General features: G+C 42.3%; 1 protein-coding gene across 1 annotated transcript in view; it reads right to left on the reverse strand.

Moving 5' to 3' along the window:
* Positions 1–25,855, reverse strand: part of LOC107224078 — a 94,773-nt gene extending 68,918 nt beyond the window's left edge. The window contains exons 1-3 of the mRNA XM_015663995.2: positions 25,845–25,855; positions 15,196–15,618; positions 12,478–13,306 (exon numbers count right to left, since the gene is read on the reverse strand). The gene's annotated coding sequence lies outside the window, so the exon portion shown is untranslated. The remainder of the gene's footprint in view (positions 1–12,477; positions 13,307–15,195; positions 15,619–25,844) is intronic.
* Positions 25,856–26,069: the final 214 nt, after the last annotated feature.

Below are 26,069 nucleotides of genomic sequence, written 5' to 3' on the forward strand. Positions count from 1 at the left end.
CTCAGAACTTCAACGTACGTGGCAACAAGAACGTACGATGTATCAGAATGAGAAATCTCTAGTGCACGTAGCGTACCATATCGCGTTGTAGTGCAGCAACAGAGAAATGTGTAGGACGTACGTGATGCGCAACGTTGTACATAACGTGTAAAGTGCTGCGCTCGAGAAATAGCTCCGCAGACAAAGCGGTAAATTTTGGTTGTCGTTCAACCGCCACACTGACCGATGCCTACGTGAGCGTATTTCGCGACAAGCTGTTACAGAGGGTTGAAAAATCAATGATCCCAGAGGCAAATTTTCAACTCCCTGCAAACGTTCGTTTCGAAATATTATGCAAATTATTGTATATCATAACGTTGTATTTTTTTGTTTTCTGTTATGTTTTTTTAACGTCTCCGGTTCGTTTTCTCTTTCTGTAACGGTAAAAAATCCGCGGGTTGAATAACGAGGATCAGCAAAATAAGGGAAATAAACGAGATTGGACCATTGACTGCCGGCGAAACGAGGAGAACCACGAGCAATTCGCTTTGTTCTTAGAATCGTGGTTGAGCCTCTCATTACCCATTCGGAGTTTCTTGACGTAGAATTTGCATCGCGCCCTGTGATTCAACGAATCAACAACCGTTATTCATATACCTTAGTCCCCACAGCCAGGAGAATTCCCAAATACGTCGAGAGCCTTCACGAAAGTATGTGTGTCACGGAATTTCAACTCTCGGTATACGTATACTTCAAAGTACCTATATCACGACTAACGGGATGACGGCACACGATTCCCTGAACACCATCCCGTGCCCAAGTTGTGTAGGTACACGTGTTTTCTCTCAGTTGGTCTAGCGGCCAGACGACAGGTATATACCGACGCATTGACAAACGACCGGAGCAACACTTCCAAAGTGCGGAGAAATTTTCAAAGTTATTCTTCCCTTGTTTAAAAAGTATTCGCATAATTCGATATCACGGAGGACGCCTTATTAAACATCCCCGAAGAAACTGGAGACCGTTCAAACTCAGGGAAAGCGAGTCCGTGGCGAGCTCAGAATCGTTTCGAACCCGGTTTAAAGAAGTTTTAGACATACATTCGGATTGGATTTCTGCGAAGCGTGTTTGAACATGAAAGCTGCGGGGCACCGGAACTTTTTAACTGCGTGTAAATCCAATAATCGCAGTTTGATACACATTGACATCACGATTGAACAGCAGCACGGTGACAGATTCGGCTCACGTTGCACGAGAATTTCCCCACCAACTCAGCCACTTTTTTTATCCTTCCGGATCTGTTCCATAATTGGTTATACAACATTACTACTTAAAGGTACCCTCTGTGAATTTTTTCAGATTTTTAAATTTTCTCGTTGCGGAAACGGTTTTCTTTTTAATTTAAACCCGTATATCATGAAAGATTGAAGTCGGGGAAAAAAAAGTTATGTTTTTCCACCGTGGAACTCGACATTCTTGCCGAGTAAAAAAATATTCTACCGAAAACGTGAATTAAGGTAAATCTGAGTTGCTACTTTCCTTGAACGATTTAATGCGATATACCTTATATTGGCATGTCATAAAAAATATAGGATATATTGCATTGAATAGTTCATGGAAAAACATAAGATTTTTTTTTATGTTAAAATTTTTTTGATCGACTTCAATCTTGTACGATATACAGGTTTAAAAAAACACCAATTCCGAAACGAGCAAACTAAAAAATCTGGAAAAATTCACAAAGAGTAGCTCCAAGTAGTACTACTGTATAACCACTTATGGAACAGATCAGAGAGGATAAAAACAAAAAAGTGGCTGAGGTGGCGAGAACGCCTCGTATATGTAGAATGAATCGGACAGACAATATGCAGTTTGCAGATAGTGCGCAATGTTTTCAACTTGAGATTAATACCCGGCTTGCTAATTAAGAATTCCAATACGTGAACGATCACTCGTCCTCGTTAACGCGCCGCAGGTAATATTGTGGAATACCGATCGGTATTTCCTCATCCCAAAAACACAAGCGATCCAATTTATAATGGCGTATTGTCGCCGAATCGATTTGCCGCCAGTGTCCCACTAAATTTGCATTTCCGACGTGCAAAGGCCGACGCAGGCTCGACGAAATGAGAGCCTCGATAAACGAGACTGGGTATCTCTGATCCAACGACTGAACAGTCGTCCGCGGCAAAAGCTTGGATATAAAATTTTCAAGCCAGATAAGCATAAGAAATTCCCTCAACCGTTATGGCGCCAGGCGAGTCACGTACCGAGTCGCGATTCGCGGAGGTAAAATATGGAGGAGTGAAATATATAAAAGCTAGCTTCCCGACAATCCTCCGCATTCGCTCTTGTTTCGCTAATCAAAGTCTATGTAGCGATGCTGCGCCATAATCGCCGTTGAATTTTATGCGTCCGCTTACAAATGGTTTGGAAAATTGTGCAACAATACATCGAAAGTAAAAAGTTTCGTCGGTACGTCGTACTTGGGAACTCCTAATTGTCACAAATTAGAAATCAATTTATTACACGACTTGAAGTCAATCGAGAATTGCGTTATTTTTGTTGCATTATAAACAGCGTCAGATGAGTCAACAAATTGAAAAAATTTAATAAGCAATATTGGAGTAGCCTGAAAAAAGTTCGAGCAAAATATAAAAACTTGCGGATCATTAATTATTTCGGCAGCGTTATAAGCGGATAATTAATCGTACGGCACCACGATTTTCAATAAATTTTAAGCTCATTTATAGTATTTTTTCTACGTTTTAAGAGTATCAAGATTGTATCATCTGTGAAATGCTGAATACATTCCGATCGAATAACTCATCGTAAGAGTTATCGACGACAAAAAGGAAAAAACCGAAACATATTTCCGCTATAATCGGAACAATTCACGATTTCTTGAAAAGATAATACCAATATTGTAAGCATTTCGTGTTACTCGGATTCAAACGAAAACTTTATTTGTGATATTTGAAATTTTGTCTGTTAGATAATTGCTTCGAGTAACGGGCAACTGTGAAAACCCACCTAAGCATGATAACATGATAACACTATCAGTCTCGTACATTGTATGTGAGACGCGTTAGACAAATGCGGACAAGGTAATTCATTGGTTAAACGGATTTCAGAGAATTGGTGGTAGGGTAGGGCTCTGCTGATAAATGCACACCCCGCGCAGCAGAGACATTTGACAAAAAATTATTTAGAACGTTAATATCACCGTTTAATCTAGCAAGTCAAATCTAGTTGCGCGCAAATAGAGAGAGGGAACGGAACAAAATTTTCGTCGAAATTTACACGCGACTAAACAACGATCGTTCCGTCATCGCGAGGAATTATTTTTATTATACGATTTTAGAGTGATAATTTTCCCAATTTAACGTGTCTTCTTTACTCGATTATTTTTTACTATAACGAGGCAAATTCGCCATCTTCTATATAAACGTTGCCGTAAACCTTCGGTTCGATTTTAAATCGCAGGTGATTAAAACAGGTACCTAAATACCTAATATTCTGTATATAAAGATTACGTATTTATTCGCCCACTGCCTGAAGACAAAGGGATTTAAAAAGTACCAGATTCACCCACGGGTTGAGAAGGCCGGGTAAATCGAATTATAAAGTCAATTAAGAAAATAATGGAAAAGAAAAAAAAAAAAATTTAGACACATCTGAAGCATAATAAATTTTCCCGGTCCCAAGGGTTGTTGGTTGGAGGAATTAGCGGGAGGTAGACAGAGTGATCAATTATTTATCTCACGGTGATTTTGCCTTACCCTGCAAAGGCACCACCGCAATTAATCATCCCTTGAGCTTATTAAACGAACTATTATGCCGACTCCGCAATACCGTTGGGCGAGCTCCAGGTATTCTGAATAATTCCGACTGTGCAGTTTCCTGTTAAAACAGGTCACGCATCGCCGTGCAATTACCGAGTTTTAAAACTAAATATCCACACATCAATGCCCGCGAATGACTCAGGGATATCATTAAGGAGACGGTCAACAACAGGAGGCTTATAGTTTCGAAGGTAATTACAGGTGTATTCCATTTAGAATCAAGTCCGGTACCATAAATATTAAATCAATCGTCCGCAGTTGGCTTATGCAAATAAAAAAAGCGATTCGTTTGTGTGCTTAACCTGGATCACGAATCAGGAATATACGCGGTATAGATGTAATCAAATATGGCTCGTTGTGCGCTTTGTACGGTGCTCGTCATGATAATCAAATAACTGTTTTGTTCCTGGATTATACCTTCCCTGTGCCGCCCAATTTCGCCCAACTATTTCGGTACAAGTTTCCAAGGACTATGTATGATCATCGGACCTCACGTGTGAACAAAAGCGGACATGAATGTTGAATGAAGTACAAATCTCATGTTACACAGAAAGGGAAGCTGATCGCGCAGTTTTAATTTTTTTCTACATTTGTTTCCCGAATTTTTCGAAACCCTTTATTGACACTGCTGAGGTTTGTTCGCCATTTTCATACAAAAGAATGACTCGGTAATTTTAGCCTCGTTGTATGTGTTGGCAATTTTTTTTTCTTTTTTATAGTATATTGTATGAAATTGTGATATAAAGGATGTAGGATTGAGCAATAAATTAATCATCTAATTTGGTTAAACTACTTGAATCAGGAACCAGACGAGAGTGGTGGAAATTTATTTTACAATTGGTATCACACCGTTTCGCAGCATTATATTTGAAGGTGAATCTAAGAATTTTCAAGATTATTTCCCATTTTTTTCATTCAATGACAATTCAATTTTCAAGTTCCTTGTATTACATTCTTCAATTTCCGTCAGAATATGAAACGACATTGAATTCTTTCTGAATCCAATAATTGATGCCCTGGCACGACTTTGGATAAAAATATGTGTACGTCAAACATGTCTGCTTCAAAGTGGAAAAAGCGAACGATTTAAATATGTTTTTATGTGACGAAATCAAATTTTGACATAATCAAACATCAATTTGGATAAGGATATTCATATTTGAATTACTGAAAGTGAAAATATTCCATTTCATAAACCAACACATTATATATAATTTCAGACGAAGTTACTCTACATTAAGCCTGCGAATATAAAGCAATTCTAAAAAGCTGACGAGAACTCAGATTGTTTCTTCTTTTCATATAACGTGACATTGATAACCGTAAGCGGCAGAAACGTGTATTACCGAGATTACTTGAAGGCCTGGTGAACCCAAGTAGCGAAGTCCAGTATATCGCGAAAAAAGAGTGATTCATTTGACACGCAAATCCCCATTCCATGAAGAAGATTATTTTGACAGTATACATACAGTTAAAAACGAGCGGTTTTTCGACGCTGAAAATATTTACACCCCGAAAGAATCTGAATTTTCACGTAAATATCTTAGGTATACCACAAAGACTACCGTGCCTAGTAAAAAAAAAAAAAAATAGATATCCTATTACTGCGCATTGAATTGCAGCAGCGGCACGAAGATATCGTGAACCGAAAAACACATCGCCGCTAAAACCTTGGAATAAGTTCCTCCACCACTTTAACCTACCAAAACAAACTGAACCCTCACTATAATCGTATCGTTATTTTTCAATCGGGCTGTACCATAACGTTGAGTGTTCCGGGGTATATTATTCGTTTCACGTTATTGGGGCGGCTGGTTAAGCGAGGGCCAGGTCACGTAGACGCCGCATTTAGCCAAAGCCAAATGACCGCGGAATTAATTTTGGACATGTACGTGGATTTCTTTTTTCGATCCAGCACGACGAACATTTATATATTATACCTATAGAGAAAGATTACGCGAATGAAGAGAACGTTTTCGTTAACCTATATCAACGGTAGACATTTTTTTCCAAATTCCGCAACGCTGATGAAAAGCTGCACGAGTAGAACAATCACGAGCCCCTTATAAATTGCACCCTCGTGATCTAATATTTCAGCGACAATCGAAAACAAACAGACAAATTTACAACAAGATTAACTTACTCCCTTTCCTCGGCAAGAAATAATACACGAGATACGGGTTTCTGCCGCACGAAGTGCAGGGAAATTGCTACCGTTATTGCTTCCGTCTCTCTGAATTGCCGCCGCGAAGACATCGCTTAATATTCTTCAATATTCTCACGAAACGCGTCGACCCTTTTCATCCGTTGCTCTCCGCGCCGTCTTCATTCCGCCTCGGCAGTAGTTGAGATCATGAAAACGCTACTAAACACGCAAAGTTTTAGTGGAAGAGTGATCCTGCGCCCTCGCCGACTGATTTGCAAACCTATCCCGCTCCCTCCCCGAATTCCCACGGCGCGGATAAGACGCCGGTGGCATAAATTCAACCCGACCGTATTTTTCGTTCTATTCAATAAACATTCGTTTCATCGGAGCCGAACCGCATAACACTTCACGCGAACAGTGTTCTTTCTTTCTTTTTCTCTTCCACAGCTTTATTACGGTAAAGCTGCTATACGTCTGTGCATGTTCGCACAGCTGTGTTTTGCGAGGTAAAAAACGCGTACCTCTCAAAAAAAGTGAGATAACCCGAAAAGTCAGGCCCTGAACCGACCTTGGAGAGGTCAGAGATCAACCCCTTGAAATACCGGTCTGCTCGAGTCGGCAAAGTAAATCCGCGCCTGGCTAAGAAACTGATAAAAAAAAAAAGTAAATAAAGGGGAATGAAAAAGAGGAGTAAAAATGATTTGCGTTTCCGCAAGCGGTGTTAACCTCGCGTCGAAAAGTCAAGTTCAGTTTTATTACTGCCGATCGGCTTTGAAGGTGCCCGATACCTGCGGCAACCGCGATACTCGTAACCTTCGGAGGAAGAAATTTATCGCGGCAAAAAATTGAGACTGGGAATTCTCCAAGGCATCCAAAAATCGCGTGACGACCCTCTTATTTTCGAGAACGTGTATGATACCGTAAAACACAGCGTAAAATGCTGGTGCGTGGGTACGAAGTTTTAATTTCCTGGCCGCCGTTATAACTATATACGGTTGAAATTAGTTTAACTATCCCGGAGCTGCTTAATTAACACGGGTTTTACGTCGCTTGTGACTTTTAGTGCTCTACATAGCGCCCGGGGTACACACAGGGTAACCTAATAATTGGAGGGTAATGCTCACAGCGTACTCAATTTCCGGAGGACGAATCGATCACTTTTGTGTACTTTGAATTTATTTCCCCTGTTTAGGCCTCACCCTGCCCTCCGCGACGTTCACCCGCTTCGACAGCTGGAAAATTGGGAAAAGAAACCCCTTTCTCGAGTATATCAAACTAGCGAGAGCCCCTCTCTCTCCGTCCGGAGTTCTAGAAAGAAGCTGTTACCCGTTCGCCAGTCAATTTTTACATATCGATCTCTTTCTTTTTTTGTCTTTTTTTTTTTTTTTGTATCGTTCACTCCTGGTAGAACGATACAGGTACAATGAGAAGACGAAGGAAAGTGAGTGTTTGAGAGGGTTGTTTGTACGAACTTGAAAAACACTTTTCACCCTGTCATAAAAAATAAAATAAGAGAAAATTCAGTGATACCTACGAACTGTGCGCGTTTATTTCCCATATGTGTATTCTGTGACTGAAATTTGTCGCCGAAGAAAAAATATTTAACGTTTTCTTATGGTCCGATATAGCTGTGCTGTTTGCAATAACAACGTTGCGCCGAAAGGACCCGTTCTCTGGCTCGTGAGTAAATTAAATTTACGTACAAACAGATGGAGCAAACGGTGTTAAGAAATTTTTGAGATCTTTCAATCTTGGCTGATGTTCGATGTGAAAAAAAAACCCATTAAGCTGTATAAATTTGCTGCTTGCGTAAGGTGTTACAAGTTTGTGAATTTTTTTCCACGTCAGTTGGAATGAAAAATGTCCAACAATGCTTTTCGTCATAAAAACCGCAAGATGCTAGTATTTGATTTTTGTATTTGAAAATTGGCAAAAGTATATTGACTGCCAATCACGTAGCATCATTTCGGCTGGATGGTTCGGCAAAAGTGTGAACGTCAAAAATATACCATCGTAAAATATACATGACCCTCTAATCTACAACCCCGCAGGGGTGGCCTACGCAGATAGCAGGCAACGTAAGGTACGGGGTTTTTTCCACGTGACACTTCGGAGTGCGATGAGATAATTTATACTAGCTGCTGTAAACAGTAAACGTGAAGAAATATCTGATTTCGCTTCGAAGGTTGCAATACCATTTTTAAAGTCTGGAGAAAGTTTCTCTTCTTGGTTTCAAAAACGTTGTGATTCATTATTGAAAATTTATTTTGAAAAGAATAAGCAAGCTTGTTCGGAGGATTTTTGCGTAAAAATCTCGTCAAATCTAATGATAACTTTCAAAATCTTAAAATCCCGTATTCCAATGAGTTACAGATTTATTTTTCACATCTGCAGTGACAATAATTATAATTCTAATCTGAGTGAATAATTTCAAACCGTATGCTAAGACTGGTATCGAATCAGCTTTCGTGACGAGCATTGATATGTATATGTGTACCGCTTATCGAGCGTAGCAAATTTACATATGCAAACACGAATCACAAAGGCATAGGTGAAATGAGTGTGTCTCAATTCTATTGTGTCGTTGGTATAATTTGCACTACCTTACGGACTGTAAAAATGGGACCGGTATAATGAATCTTGGCAATAATTATCGTTTGTTATGTAAAGATTCAATCTTGAATAACTTTATTTGTCGGTCAAATAAATACAGACCGTCTTACACTGTAAGCGTGTGATTTCGCAGCGTAGATTTACGAACGCATGTAGAGACCGTTTTCCGTAATGGACCTGAATTTGTCCGTCGAAGAGCGCTGAGCACGCATTAAACTTACCGCGTGTAAAATCAGTCAGGCCGGTGGTAGAAACGTGTTAACAGAAATTTTCCTATCATGTTAAGTAAGCATTCGTTTTCCGTTACCGCGGTCTCGATCGGTTCGATAAATTCTGCTTACAAGAGGCAATAAATTCGTACCGTGAATTCGTTAGGCGATGTAAATCCAGCTTGATTTCAATCTCAACAATTTGTGTCCGCTGTTTTTTTCTATCTGACCATTCCTCCGGGGCCCCACCGCCGTCGTTTGCACGCTGATAAGCCGGTCGGAAAGGGTAAACTTTGGACGAAAATTTTCTACACCCACGAAATTTCCGCCCTGACATTTTCGTAATTACTTATAAGGTCCGCGGTAAAATCTCGACGTGGGTAATTAATTATGCTCACATAATTCACAAATAATTAATCCTCCTTTGCATAACTTTAACATATATTAATAATAATTTCAGACTCCCGATGCGTAAAATCAAGGTTTTTTTTATTTTAAACAGTTGCGAAAGTCCCTGTAGAAAATCCCAAGAAACAACAAAATTATACGTCGTGGTGGTCACTGCACCGATTGGAAAAACACACATTTGCTAGAGAGAATATTAAATTCGCCCTTAAATAAGTCGGCGTCTCCGAACTCCCGCAGCTGAACAATCTGACCGAATTAGAAAAACTTTCCCCTCTCTTTGTTGAAACAATAAATTCCCCCGTATTTTTCAAAACTCCACCTCAGATACCGTACAAGTTAAAAGGTGTAAAAGTTGCGCGGCAATACGAGGGATTCCCTGGCGTTTACCCAACGCGTGTTTTGGGCATCCCGTTCCCAAGTCAAGCAGTAGAAACGGACGCCGTGGGTCAGACGACCACCTACTACTTGCAGAGTTTGGGCCGGCGTCACAGCAAGTAGTGCTTGCCTCGCTAGGTCCGGCAGTAGAAACGAGCGTGAGTCAGGCGACTACAAGTAGTGGCTGCCAGTTACAGCGGGCCAGTCGCCAACGGGTCTACGGCCTATATTCCACCCGTTGTAGTTACGACGCCGACTTTATGTTCTCGCAGCGAGTCCTTGTTCGTGAGTAAATGCAATAATTCGGTGGGAATTTCCGAGAACGATGGGCAAGGATGATAGCCGGTAAGTAAGAGATAAAATATTACATTACACGTGGGCGAATGAAAATTTTGTGTGAAAGCAGTTTGTCCATTTAAACTGTGTGATCAGGAAAAGACTGGAACCGAATTTAAATTTGACCTTAATTCCTCGCTACTAAGTATTTGAATAACATGGCGAGGATGTCGTTTTCGTCAACCAGGACTAGAAACTCAGGTCCGTAGGAACTCATAAAATACAAGATATATTATGGTTGAGAATTTTTTGTGACCGTAACCTCTGCAATTCGAGCACTGTCTCTCTCAAGGAGTCCTTTGGGACCGAACACTTTTAATAATTAGTTTATGTGTGTGACAAAAGCGAATGAATATTCAAATTTGCGTGCAGGTTATTTCTGGTGTGTACATGTATGTATGTATGTAGTACACATATTATTTTGAATGCGCGACGAGGAAGGAAGTCGAAATTGCAAACGGAAACAAATGAACGTGGCCGTTTAAACGATTCAACCTTCAGGTATTTAAAGGTCTCGGAATTACTTGCAGAGCCGTAAATTAGGTACTCTTACACAGGGTAAAAACGAACAATGGAATTTTCATGGAAATTGGTTCGCATAAATTCAAATACCGAGCTGCGGAAGACTGCGGCAGCTGATTCGCTACGCCGACGCGTGTAATTTTTTTTCACCGCATAAAACTATCAACGTCGTCGTGCTAAAAATAATACCGTCGTTGTGATGTCGGTAACGAAAATAAGAGCGAGAATAATTCAAGTCTGCAAATGCCAGGTAAGACGGAAACGGCGTTAAGATATATAGCCTGTTGTAGAAAAATACGGGGGAAGGGGGAATGAACCAATCTTCTCGATGCGTTTTGCCGATTAAACTTCCTTTCAAAGTTTGACTCCAACATTTTTCAAACGGACTAGTTCCACTCCGCCTACCACTGAGCCTAAAAGCTTCGCCTCAAAAGCCTTTCACTGACGCATCAAACGTCTCCACTTGCCATTAAATTAAGCTAGAAGCTTCGAAAATGGCATCAGTCGAAAAGCATAGACTTTCTCGCAGAGTGATGACAGACTTGGCGCTATTGACTCGAATCACTGACCGTCGACTATAGTGTCCTATGAGACATTTTCTTTGCAACATTTTCACCGCAAACATAGAACGGAAGACAAGTTTCATCGATAAGAAGGGTTCATTTAGATGGAAAACAAAGAGTAAAATTGATATTTCGGGAGAATCGAGAACCAGACTTTGTTCAAGATATTCTCTCCGTTTAGAATGCCTAGCAGAGCGATAACAATATCAATAAAATTTTACTGTAGAAATAGAATGTATTATTATGTGAGGCATTGAGCTCGCGCTGCATGGATACGAAGCTATCGACGCGATACACCGAATATTGTGCTACACTTACAAGGGGAGTGTCAAACTTGGGAATCACAGATTTCCATCACTTTTATATATATTGTAGGGCAGGGTCCCCTCAATAAATATATAAAGCGGCAAGACGCCATTCGTTTTTGTTATTGAGAAATTTCAACTCAAAGTTCTATATGTAACTTAAGTAGAAAGAACCTTTTTACCGGTTGCAGCAATAGTTCCGTGGCGTAGCGGTAACGCTCTTGCTTACTGAGGGACCGAACGGCTGTTCAAGTTCCGTTAGAGTTACTTTTTTTTTTTTTTTTATAAATTATTTAATACAAAAATAAATAATTAATAATTAATATTTCTATAAATTATTTTTTTATTTTTAAGTTAGGAAAAAATACAAAAAATGATAAAAATAGGATTTGTAATAATTATAATAACAAAGTAATCAATATTATCAAAAATAAAGTCGCTCAGTAAGCAAGAGCGTTACCGCTACGCCACGGAACTATTGCTGCAACCGGTAAAAAGGTTCCTTCTACTTAATTTACATATAGAACTTTGAGTTGAAATTTCTCAATAACAAAAACGAATGGCGTCTTGCCGCTTTATATATTTATTGAGGGGACCCTGCCCTACAATATATATAAAAGTGATGGAAATCTGTGATTCCCAAGTTTGACACTCCCCTTGTTAGATACCGTGTACTCGTAGCTTTAATACATCTGATATTTGCATTTCGTGAACAAGTCTGCGCTTATACTCCTATTCTAGGCATTCTTAGCAAATTGTACCATCAAGAGGACGACCTTAACCTAGTTTGCATGTTTCAGCACCTCGACGAATGCTTTTTCACGTACATGTTACGCGGTGTAGGTACGGTGAGAAATTTTGGATATTGAAATTGAAATCTTTTTTGCGAAAACGAAAACAAGGACGTGGTCAACGTGTGGTTCTCGGAGAGAATCGAGGGAGAACAATGACGGGCATCACAATACGTAACAAAAAGTAAATTGATCGATCGATGGTTGATAAAATACGACCAAACGGGCGACGGAACGAGCCTTGACGAAAAAGCGAAATTCGAAAAGAGGATCACATTCATCGATCATGAATTATACACAGGGGAGCGCAAAGACTGGATTCGGAACGGATTCGGGGGAAAAAATTGAACCCGCCACACGGGTGGTGCTCGATGTTGATACTCACGTGCGCTTTGTGTTCCGGGGTTGCGGGTGGATTTGGGGAGTTTGGCAGCGAACTACCCGAGCATTGCCGCAGCCGCGCCAGGGCTGTGCGAAGCCCCTCCGTCACGAGGCCCTTTTAGTAATCCGTGTCAATTCTATCACTTTTTCTTCTGAAGCTCTTTGGCGTTTCCCCTCCTCGGGGAGTTGCTGGTTCTCGTGGTGCGAAGCGACCCATCAGGACTCAGGACATATTCGTGCCTTTGTTCCACGTTCCGCACTTCCGATTTCTGAAAAGACGCGCCTCTCTCCTCCTCGCCGATATTGTTCTTCTTGTTTCGGTAGCTCCGCGAGTTATCACCAGCTCTGCGTTACTGCCGAAGGCAATCTCTCGGAAATGTTCGGATGTTAAGCCGCGCTCGTTTTGGCTTTGAGCTGCGATCTCGCAGCTTGAAATTTGGACAAAAGTTCAACACAGCTTTTTCTTTTACCTTGCTCTTTGATTCGGTTATTTGCAAGTTGACTTGTTGCAAACAATGATAATAGTGTAATTTGCGTTAGCTCCACACACAAGCTTAATTTCTTATCGTTAAGCACAATTCAAGAGAAATTGCCTCGCGCACAACAATACGAAATTTATTATATTGATATTTATTGATTTTTCACCATTTTCATTTATTCACAAGGGCTTATCCTGTGCGTTTCATCCAATCACGTATACGTCAGTCCCGATTTCTTTGAAAGCGAATAGTAATACACTTTCATATTGATTGGATAGAAACTTTTTTTTTTGATTCCTCTTCCTTCGCGACGACACACAGAAGCTCACTCGACAAAAAACTGCTGCAGCGTTCCTGAAACAAAGTAAAAAAAGTTCGTCGTTCAATTTCAGGGCATTAAAATCTACCTTTGAGAATTAATTTCAGCCAACAGCGAAAAAGTTTCGCGCAAGTGAAATTCATTTCATCGAAACAAATCATCAGACGTCAGAAACTTCATTCTGATCCTCTCAAGACAAGTCGCATGCACTGTGTTAGAACGTCCGCTCGTCTCGTCCGGGAAAATAAAAAAATACGTCGAGGGTCTGATTTCCATCGCAAATGAAGGACCAAGAATATAAAAAGGAGCCTAATTACCGAGGGGGAAAAAAAAGTGAATCATCTAGTTACGGGATAAAAATTTGCGCCGCTTTTTTCGAGATGAGATATATTTTTTCGGAGTTCCGCAGGGTTCGTCAGGGGATAAATGAACGTGGCGTAAAAATATTGCGCAATCAAGAGGCGAGGGGGGAAACGAGAGTGACCTATTTTCTTGAAACGTGTATAACAGATACGTCTGCAACGGTTGGTCTCCATGCTCTTTCTCATTCTCTCTCCCTCTCTCTCCTGGGTTGCACAGGCCGAGAAATCGCACAGTTTTGGTTGAAGTGGGTGAAAACGTGTCGCGCGACGCTTCCCGGCGCCGTTAGGGAGCACAGAATACTGCATGGATAGACGGGAGATGGAGCATCTTCGCCGGGGTGAATGACCTCCGCCTCGCGGGGGCGCGAGCGCACCGATTCACCCCGATTCACCGCTCAGCCACCTTGCCTGCGTTTCGGATGAAAACTTACTGAACGAAACTCGCGTGTAACCTACTGAGGCTGGTGCGTTCCCAATCAATATTCAAAGACCTCGTTGCCGATGAAACCGCACAGCCACGTGGGCAATTTTTCACCCGTCCGATCATCGCCGTTGCGTCTCTTTTTCAATTCCGAAAAGCATCAATTCCTGGGTACCCTCGGCTGTTCCCAGTCGGCTTCGGATCAGGTTTGGATTCGGCAATTCGAGTTATTCGAACACCTTTCAACGTGCTAACGAGAAACTTTGCGCGTTGGATTTTGCGCAACAAGCTGAACTACGACGTAGTTTTAATACATCCCCGGCGAAACGGCAGACAAACGTTGGTCTTCAAACCAGGGGGAATCGATTTCCGGCTGGCTATACGCTGCGCCCGTAAGTACTAACACAGCTACGTGTTACTCCATGTGTTATCGTGTTGAGGCGTACACTGTAGGCGGGTTGCTGCTATGCGTGCAGTGAAATCCCTAATTCATTCTCGCCGCGCGCGATGAGACACCACGCGACCATTTCGTTGCCGTTGAAGCCAAACAAACCTCCTCCGAGGATCTAATTCGCGACAACACTGCCTCTGCTCCCGCCTAAACTGCCAAAACTCGACGAAGACGAAGTGGCGTCGGCGTCGCCGTCGGGTCCCGGGTAGCTAACCCGTTTTACCCGGTTTGTGGTCTGAGTCGGTGTGCATCATGGATCAGACCGGGTATCCCGGGAGGATTAGACTTCGGAAAATGAAGATGAACGCGTTTCCGGAGCACATGGCGGTATTGGAGCGGTATGAGAAGGAGGTGGTGAGAGGAGAAGAGTCGCTTTATCAAATGGGGAACTTTCTACCGTCCGTCGTCTACCACGGACTGCTCGTATCTCTGGGCGAGATTTAATTTAGGACGGTAAAGGCGATCGCAAAGTGACACTGGGTGTCAAGTTTCCGCTGGGAAGAGGCGATTTTGAAGGAGAAAGACAGAAGGAGGGACCAACAGGGGATGCTGGTTATTTACGCCTCGGTTGAATCCCCGCGGATTATCCTTACTCCGGTGCACTACAGATAAAGGGACTACGCGCTTGTCTGGAAACTGTCTACTCTATCTCTAAATAAGTTCTAAGTGAAAAGGTGATATGAAGCTTACTTGAGGTCTCAATAACCACGACTGCGTTCAACGCGCTCAGGAGGATCTCGGTTTCGAGTAGCGGTATCCTGTCAACACTGGGCACCAGCTACTCTGCTCCTTGATTTCACACAATGTTCCCGATACGTTAGAAAGGTTTCAAGTTCAGCATCTCGTGCTTTTCTGTAGAGAATTGAATGTGAAAGTAATAGAAGAAACGGGTAGAGTTGATTTCTAAATTTTCTGTAATTACGTTAAACGGGAACAGTATCGAAAGCCTTTTGTACGACGGGTGTAAAAAATGCTTCTGACACGTTCGTCAAGGTGGTAATTTATGCAACGACGGTAGAGAGAGTGCAAGATATTTGAGAAGAAAAGTATAGAGAGAGTGGCGAAGCTGCACGCTCTGTGGACCGTCCTGCAGGGAAGAGGTCGAAGACAGCACTGGCCGGCGTGCGTCGTTGACATGGTGCGGTTGGCACACTGGGACGGCATTCTGGGGCAGCGTTGGGCGCAGGCGTCCTGCCACCCTGCAGGCGTCCCGACGCCCGACTTTTCAAAGCCTTCGAAACACCCGCCACCTGCAGCGGACCCACCGCTGGATGGCACACATATGTGCCCTACAAATTGATTGCCCTCGACGGTGGAAGTAGAGACGGAGAACGATATTGGTTTTCTCGACTTTCTTGCAAACACCGTAACTTTCAATTTTTACGGTTTAACAGCAATCTTTACCTTCGAGATCACTTTAACCTTCGTAGATGCGAGTGCGGTTGCTCCGCGTGCTTTCTTCACGTGGAGATGTAACGTAATGGCGTGTGAGTCAGGTGTAAAGCATCAACGGATGAGAGGAAGGTATCGATTTTATGATCCGGATACACAACTCGAGGCGATGGGAGAACGCGGAGATTAAACGGAACACTCTCGGCATTCTTTCAGACAAGTAGAATGTCAAACCTGTGAAAAACGATTTTCGAACGGGATTATGTACAGCGATGTGAAACTGAACACCGAGGCGCAAAGCTGATACGAAAAAGAACGGACACGCTATAGATACGCGATACCGAAATCGGAGCACGTAAAGAAAGGTTCGTGCCCGAAAAATACTCACCTTGAATACCGACGCGTTGAAAAGATTGAATGTTCCAACTGAAATTGGCGAAAGTGTATAATAAGCGTTAATTTGACTGTATCGATACGTCAAGGAGGGTCAGCAATTATAACGTCACACTTACGTTGAACTCAAAGGCAATTTTGATTAAAATTAAAATTAACGCTCATTAGGAACAATTTCTTTGATACTGGTGAGACATTCAAAATACGACAAAGTGCTCAATGTCCAACAAGTGCGGGATGAAAGGCATTAAGCATCGGAGGTTATTTCAGTTCTCGAATGCTTTTGATCACCACCAATCCTGGCACAAATTTCGCTCTCAAAGAATAAATAGCAAAAATTCGACATTTTCAATCTGTGCCAATGAATCGGTTTATGTTTTCACAGTGTTAAAATTGACAAATTTCTATCAAACTTACGGCCCAACATGCTTCAATAAACTAGCGCCATAATTGATGTAAAAAATGTAAAGTAATCAATTGATGATAAGTCTTTTGAGAGACAAAAAATGCAACCGTTAGGTAAGCTATTGTCGGCAAGTGAACAAATAGCGTCATTTTCGCACAGTTACAACAGCGCAGGTGGATATTTGTTGTTATTTTTAGCACCTGCGTTGATTTTCTATCGTGCATGGCAGCAGAGGGGTAGCACGTTCCATAAATTCATCACATTTAAGGAAGGACTTTTAACTACCGGTCGTTAGACTTGACTATTTGTTGGCAAGATTGGCAAGAGAAGGAGAGAGAGAGAGAGAGAGAGAGAATAAAAGGGGGATTGGGAGAGGAGCACCCCTGAGCAGAATTTCCTCTGATAAACGAGAATTTACGGGTAAAAGTATTCGGGAATTTCCTGACATCATATATAGGCTGTGAATATAGGTGGTCACAGCAGGCGTGGCGAACGTTATATCGGAAAATTGCATAAATCGACGCTGTTGTTTTACCTTCGGCATCCCCCATATACTGCACATTTTAAAGAACTTTTTACCGCTGACGGAGAGACTGTGGTAGATTGAATACATTCGATTAGGCATAGTTTCAGCTTCGTAAGAGGTAATTTCGCACGGACGTGCACCCAGATTGTTGTAAATTTTTTACCCCTACATTTGTACATGTTGGAAAAACTCGAGTTTCAATGTTCTCAAATTTACGTGGATTTCAGTTGAAAAGATACTACATCGAAGATAAATAAGCTACCACCGAATGCATCACTCTCTCCACACACACTGGTATTATCGATTTCCGCGGCAACCCAACGGCAATTTGTTTTCCCGAGAATTGGACGGGGCGCAGCGTTATAGCTCGTCAATACGATAGGTCCTCTTTAATTTCGGATCAGTAGGGGGGCGTTTGTTCTCCTTCCGTATGAACGAGAAACCTTGGGGTTCGATACGCTGCGCTATGAGGTTCTATTCGTGAACACTATGCGTAGAACGCATTGCTCTCATGTGCGGAAATAGACGCAAAGCTAACTCGAACACTCGGTCAGTAATAACGTAACAGAAGTAGATGCCCCAAAATCCATAAGCTTGAAGGAAATATTTGTTAAGCTCGAAACGGTATTGCGTTTTCGTCAGAAGAACAGCTTCGCCTTCAATACGTGTAACGTACTTTACACGTGCCGAGAAAATGCGTGAAGAAGAAAGGAATCATCGTATTATCATGAAATATACGAGTACCGTTCAACAGTGCCTGGTACAATACCTACGCCACATTGGATGTAATTCCCGACACGTAACAGTACAGGGTACAAAACCGTGCATTGATTATGCCGCCCTATCTATGATGGCATATAACAACATATCATGTACGACGATGATCGACCCTTATCGCCGTTTGCGCAGGGCCGTCGTTCGGCCAAGGACACCTTGTTCTTATTTGTAATCCGAGTTACAGCTTGCGGAAGCGGAGCCAATACACTCGCCATATGGTATCACGGTTTGGATTTCCGATTTCAACAATTTGGTATATTATAAAATCGCCCCCGCCACGCCGCGCCTCTGATTTTCACACCTATAGGCGAACCTTACGCGCCTCTGTGTAAGTGTAAGAGAGCGATTGGACAAACTTCGAAGATAGGCGGTGAAACACATCCTCCCCCACCCCTCAGCTCTGCAGAACTGATATAGAAGCCAATTCAATTTCCCGCATGCGGCAGGATCCTAGCGAAACTCACAGGGAAAGATCGCTATCCCGCAGGGATGGTTAAGGAGTGTACACGCTGTACGTATCTTTAGGAAGTTAGTTTGTCGATCGTTTCGAAGTATTTCACGACGGGGTGCGACCGCGAGAGGGAGAAACTTCAAACGGACCAAAACAATGTTCGTCGTGGCAAAACGCTTCGAGAGTACCCGATGAATTCACCGGTCTTGCAAATGATTACTTTATTTAACACTTGGGTGATTGGGCCGAAGCAGTGAAATCCGGTCGATCATTCGAATTTCGATCCGACCGGGAGACCAGTGGAGACCAGTTGAAAAATCAGAGATCTGGTTACGGTCGGTGCGCGTCGAGCACGGGGAACGTTGTTCGTTATTTTAATGGACTTGATTCGAATTGATGCTACCGCGGGTAATCAATCAATCAGCCAATCAATCAGTCGATCAATTAATTAAGGAGAAACTTATACGTTCGTATATGTATATGTATACAACGGTAATAGCTCAACGCGTGCTCTGTGCCTTGAATTTCCTCACGTGATGACGAACGTGCAGCGACTGAACGACGAATGGACCGAGATGGGCGAACCCGCGAGTTTTCATATATTTCATACCAAAAATCATCCCCATTGTGTTTGGCAATTGAGTTTTCGCTCGATTTACACCACTGGAAAAACCGTGGAATAGATAAGCCGCCGACAATCATCACGGTGAGTAAATTTTCTATTCTACCTACGATATGACCGAAGGTATACGGTGTTATCTTTTTCCCACGCTCGATTACTCCGGATGCAAAATTTCTCAACCGAAAGAGTTAGCACGGTCGCATCGAACGTCAACCTAACGAGCAGTGATCAGTCAACCGCGTGATTTATGATTCCAATAAAACTGGTTGCGATTGCGAAAGCTCATCCTTCGGGTGCAAGTTGGCTATACATAATAGATCGGCAGAATGAAAAATCTCTCGTCAGTATCTCGATTGACCTTTAATTTAGAATTGAGTGATTACCCTGGTGAAATGATTTTATCGCAATTTTCACCGCACGTGGAAAAGCGTGGGCGTTTTTTTTTTGCGGAACGAGAGTGAATTAATGTAGAGGATTCTCGTCCGCGATTGCTTTAGTCGACTGGGTGGTTTGCCCTGACGCACTTCATCTGTGGTACTCCTATTACAGAGTTGTTGGACGGTGGATAGGATTAAGTGGCTGGTTTCTGGCTCCAGACAGTTGAGACGAGAGGGCGGAATTGGCAGGGTGCGTACCTAATGCAAAACAGTGCTTCGTGTCGTGATAAGTGGCACTTGGTTTTTCGAATATTACATAGAGAATTTCCGCGACGCAAGGTTCAAAAGTTTTTAGCTTTCTAATTAATAGCTTTTGTCAAGGCCAGGCTAAATTGCTAACAAATTAACCGCAATCAACGCTCAAATTATGCGAGTCCCTCGCTTTTGTACCGTGGAGCCACACTTGACTGTTTGATGGCTTTTCAGTTGAACGACGGTATATTGTGGAAAGAATAACATTTCAAGGTCTTGAGAGATTCCACTGCAAATATATACATCCACCTACCCACGTTCATCTGCAGTGCTGCGCAGCAGCGGTGGAAAAGGGACCCTGTGAAACAGTATCCCCTCAAGGAAACCGAGCAGTATTCCAGACAATTCTAAATCAAGGGAGTAATTTCGCCAAGGAGATAAAAAAAGGCGCAATGCTGATTCGAGCAGCTGTTTCTTATTAATAATTACAATGTTACAGAAACCTCTGCAGATCCGTTGAAAATCTAATTATCACTTTGTCAAACGATATGCGCATGTAAATTTTGACTCGAACACAACGTTTCAATCGATTTTTTTTTCTTTCACAATTCACGCGACGACGAAATAAGTCTCCCTTGGCCTTTTGAGACTGGGAAACCCATACGAACTTCTTGGATGCCCCGTTCCAAAAGGGGAATAAAGTAAAGAAAAACTTAAATTCGGAAACTTAACTCTCCAATGAGTGTATCCGCGTCTCCACCGCGTTCTGACTACCAGGGAACTCCGGTACCACCGGTAAGACAAGTTCGGCGAACAGCTAAACCTTCGGTTGAATTAGGGCTTTCACCGTCGGCCAACTTTTAAGCGTAACGCTATATGCTTGTAATAATCAGCCAGATCAGTCTATAATTACTTACAGACTTCGCCTAAATCACGACGGATAACTGCCATGCTTTGACGGATCAATATCACACGTATAGTTAAACAAGGAACCATTTGTTCTACCACAGCTAATTGTAAGTTTTACTTTGATCTGGACTCATGTTGAACTGGGCATGGGTACCGAAAAATTGTCGAGATAATTTTCTGGATCTTAACTCAACGGAATAGGCAAGAGTATTTTTGGTGCGACAAGGCAGAATAGTTTCGCTTACTGTGCTGTTTCGTTGCAGTCTGTATATTGGATACTGTAAAAGAGCAACGTAACTCTGGCGAACACCGTGAACAGCTACGCGTGACAAGCTGATACAATTTCGAAGTAGCCACGTAAGACAAACGACCGGGCGGTCATTCATTATCTCGCGATCGTTCGTATCGATTTTGTACCAAGGCGCTGGTGCAGATGGAGTTTACTCTATATCTGCACGCGCATAGAGTTTCAGTATGCAAAGCTTTTCCCATAATCCGATAGTTCACGTAAATGAAATTTCTCGTCACTGCATGGAAAATTGAACGAAAGCTTGACTAAGGCAAAGCGAAACATCGCATTATGATAGAAAGGTTTCACCCTTGTAGGTAAAATAAGCGTGCGGGTTTTTCCACCTCAGCTCCTCTATTCATTACAAACGAATTGAATTACACAAGTTGCGGGTTGTTTGTTTGTTCGGCAGATGAATTTTGCAAAATTAAATGCTCCCAAAGCCACGTGAAACTCTGGAATAAATCACCTGCGGTATCGCGAATATTATATACTTTGACCTTATCGTAACGTTAAAAAGCACCAAGGTAGGGTTTTGAGTTCACAAACTCGTATTACTGTCACCGTACGATATACTGACGTATATTACCCACAACAAAACGCTCGGCTATATGAGACAGAGCTACAGCAACGCAAAACTCTTGTTCAACGTATCAGAGCCGATTGCTTAGAGTCAAAATATAGCCGAATAAATTGAGGAAAATATGAAAATTTATGATCAAGGTCGGAATGCGTTTTACTGCAAAGGACGCGCACCCGAGATACGAGTCTCTGGACTTCATGACACTGTCTAGTCGGAACCTCTGCTAACAGCTGACGTCATGATCTTCCACGACGCAAACTTTAAGGGCAACCCTAAGTACCGACAGTTTTTTTTTAAAGAGTTTTTAGAAGCATTGAACAGCAAGAGATCGCGAACGAGAACTAGCTTACGCGATCCATCAGGGTGATGAAGGTCAAGTTGTCGGAGACAGACCTGATCGCTTGAGAGTTGAGGACGGTAAACCAGACCCTTATCGTTCGATCGGGTATGTGAAATTTACCAAAAGTGGCCTCGGGCCACTTAGGAACGAGAAATAAGTAAATTCAGTAGCGGAGATCCGCACACAAGCGAAATTATTTAAAGACTTCTAGAGAATTTGGAATACCTTTCGCCAAATACTTTCCACAAATTGATGAAAATATCCGAAACGTATTATCATGGAGTGCTGTAGGACAATAAAATTCCAAGTATCTTAACACGCATACTCTGAGGCAGTATTATCTCAGGCTTGATGAATCGCAGGTTTTCAGATGCCTCGTCGATACTTGTGTAATACCTGAACCAACAAGTTTTTGTCATGTTGTCATTTTCGTGTTGTAAAGAAATCCAGTACGTGCTCTTATTGTACGTCCCAGGGAGGATGAAAAAAAAAAATGATTGACCAAAGTGATTGCTTGGTCACGTAACGTCCCTGTTCGGCTTGCTTCTTTTTTTGTTGCCGTGTATGTATTTATTGGACAGAAATTCTTGGTTGAAAGAAAGAGAATCATCAAATCGATATGGAACCAGAAAAGTAATATACTATAATACTTATACGAACTTCACTAAAAGAATCGTTGCGACTAAGTCGCTCAAGCGTCGCAAAAATTTATAACTTTCCTTAGCGCCAACGGTGTGCCAACTTCAATATACCCCCCTTTTCATGTATAAAATGTACAACATGAATCGTTTGGACGATTATGACACTGTAGTGAAAATCTCGTCTCGAGTGTCACAAGACTTTTAAAAACATGTAGGCTCACTGGGAACGAAAGGAGAGGTAATTTTACGCGATGGGATTACGTATTCATGCGTGGAAATTGAAACCAAGCATATGGAAGTAAAACGTTCGCCTTACAGCCTTTACTGCCTGGTACACCAGGCTATTGTTTGAACGCTCGTCTGAAACTGGCATCAAGTAGGCCTGCGCGTTGTTAATAAGACTAATAGCAGGGTCATCGAAACGGGCGAGGGTAAACTGCAGCAATTAGGGAAGAGTAGGATAGAGCAGGCGTATATTGGACACTTTGATCGCCCGAGATGGAAGTTCTAGCGCCATGGGTGCTACCTACGCCACATTCGAATAAGCGATGTCATCAATCGCAATCGTTGCGCCTGTATCAAAATTCGGAGTTTTGAACACATGCAGAAAAATCTTTGCACCTGGCTGGAAGACGTCAACTAGTCAATATTTACAGTAATAAGATTTCTCAGTTATGAATTTGCTTTTCTGTTTCTGTAACTTGCGACTACATTTACCCACGCATCCTAAATGGAAGAGACATATTGCCGTCGCTATCAGAACTTAAACACCCTTGCCTCAGCGGCAGGTGTTCACACGGCAAGTTCGGTGCAAAAGTAGCCAGATCAGATACTCTCAAAGGTTACCATAATTTAGCGAGTTAAATCAACGGAAAGGGTTCGGTGACTTGGAAAAGAGAGCTAAGCAAACATTGACGAAATGTTCTATTTTCACCGATATTCGTGTATAAAATAAACGTCCGCACGTTTGGATGGCAGGATGCCTGAAAGGTCGCATTCTCAAAACATTAAGACATCGAATTGGGTCGGTACACAGTGGAGATCGCCTTGACCTACACGGACTTTATGTTCGCCCAGGGCTATCAGCCCCATTAAACACGGACGTCTTCCGATATTTTATATAAACAAGACAGGCACACGCAGGCGCAAATATATTTGCAGACGTATACGCGAGTGTGTGTGTATACATATCATCTATAAAGAAAGAGACTCGTCACGCAACGTCAGAGTGAAATTTTATAAAAGAAAGGGCTGGTAAGTTTTCTTTTTCTCTCAGCGCCCTGGCCCTAACAAAAAGATATTGCCAGCCGACCTGAAATCGACTTAATGTCAAGACACGAATCTCGTCGGACGTCGTAAAGTCGCGGATATTAGACGAACAAAGGGTGCTCGCGGGCGCGAATATAATTGAACGTAGGTACAAGCCTGCAAGAGATGAAAGAGTGACCTCTCTGTGTTCCTAAGTGCTTTTTTAACTCCCTGCCGCGGGACAGTGAGAAAAAAAATGATTTAATAATGATGTAAGGAAATAGATTTAATGAGAAACGGTTTCGACATATTTCGAAGCCCTGTTTTAAAGTTGAAATCAGAATCCTCGATTTCATTTCATACTCTGCACACTCTACGTCACTCTACACAAACCTACGTAATATACGCATAGGGGGTCGATTCAAAGAGATAGGAGAATATGATTTTTTTTTTTTAACTCAAAAAACCCGGTCCCCAGGCAAACTCGACTTGACTTGAGTTTCTGTACGTCTGGAGAATGTTCTGTAAAATTTTCAACTTCCAAGTCGCATGCTGTCATGAGTTTCATAGGACTAGACGAAAATAGGCGTTGACCCTAACCGTACCCGTTCTACAATTGGAAAAAAATATGTCAACTATCATCATAATATCTCGGACAACGATTATCAATATAGCGGCGTATATAAAGAAAAAAATGCATAGGTTGGTGTGTTTTGAACTTTGTGTGAGTGTCAGTGGTTCTCAATCCCAGGTCGCGCACAGCCGCAACGTCCGCGTCCGGCCGCCAATTTCAGCGACATGCATGACGGTAACGCGTCTAGACGCATCCAGCCAAATGCCTGAATAGATTTTTATCTCTCAGATGATTTCGTTACTTCAAACGCGTTAATTAATAGCCTTCGCTCTGTTCTCGCGGCATGAAATATTACGTTCATGCGAAAAAGAAATGATAATGAAATCTGTCCGTCCTCTCCTTCGATAATTTTATTTGACGACGAAAGAGCTACAGGATTCAGCCTACACAAGTTTCCATCGCTGGGCGAATGCCGATTAAACAGAAGTGGGCAATAGTAATAACGGTTTGAGCAGTTACATATACTTGTGAACTACTAGCAGAGTTTCTAGTTGCCCCATATTGAGGGAGGAACGCGCGTTGTTACACTTTGTCTATAACCTCTAGGAGATAGAAGCGTATAGTCAAAAGATGCGATACGTGGTTACCTAGGTTGATGCGCACCACGACCGCAAGGAAATAGCGCGGTTTCTCCTTGGTAGTACCGGCTTGAAACGCGACAGCATATTCTGGGAGTATGACGGGTTGATAGATTCTAGGTTGAGTTAAATTCTCTGCCAGCGTGTCGGGCTACGGCGGTAAAACTTCACCTCTCGAGAAACATGTGCGTACGTTATAAATGGGATTACGACATGATGGCGATGATGCCAGAGACGAAGGACATCGTAAAGGTTACTACGGTGTTAAACTGCCGAAGGTTGGTAATTCGGTTGGCCTATAACACATCGACCCGCCTTCTACCAAAACAAAAAATAGACGGGTTTGTAACAAGATATACACGGTATGCTCCGGTGATCGTATTTCATTTCGAGGGTTTGCAGTTACGTACAAGACATTGCTGGCAAAAAATCGAGGTGAGTTCGTTCCGACGGTAAACTCGAGGTGGTATTGCCGGATTTTTTAAAAGATATTTTCCGAGGCGTCGCCTCTACATCCCCGAAACCTGCATTACGCGAAAAAGCCAAGTATGCGAACGTAAGCCGACACTATACCCGCGGCTTATACCAACGGTATCACGGTAGATTTAGCGAGGTACTTTGCTTTCTGCCACTGACGCAGCATTTTTTACCTCTGCGTACCTATACGCTAACTTTATGCGGTGGCCGTTCGAGAGAATTGCTAAAGTGAAGAAGTTGTGCAGGATGCTTAGACTAGGTCACGTGAATAGCAGTTCTCCAGGCAACGACAAAGTAGCTTCCTGACCTAATTAAGTACCGTTACGTCCTAATGAGCCATCACTGCATGGGTTGATGTCGGAGAATTTCACCCCCTATAAGGTGACAGTAATATAGATGAGCAATTTCGAAAATTTCTACGAGCCAATCCGCTCGGGGCGTCACCACGTTTGAACATATATATGTGGGAGATTCCACGTCAAATCAAACGAAAAAACGAGATTTTTTCCCTGACCACTTTTGATGTTTTCCCCCTTTTACTCACTTCAAGTTCGTATTGAAAGCATCAGGTCTGAATTTTTTCAGATTTTCCTGACGACGCACTTTCTTACCACAGCTAGTCGAAAAATCAGCTTTTGACGATTTCTCATTTTTTCAAGTTAACATAGC

Source organism: Neodiprion lecontei, chromosome 3, assembly GCF_021901455.1.
Source record: "Neodiprion lecontei isolate iyNeoLeco1 chromosome 3, iyNeoLeco1.1, whole genome shotgun sequence".
NCBI classification, from domain to species: Eukaryota; Metazoa; Arthropoda; class Insecta; order Hymenoptera; family Diprionidae; genus Neodiprion; species Neodiprion lecontei.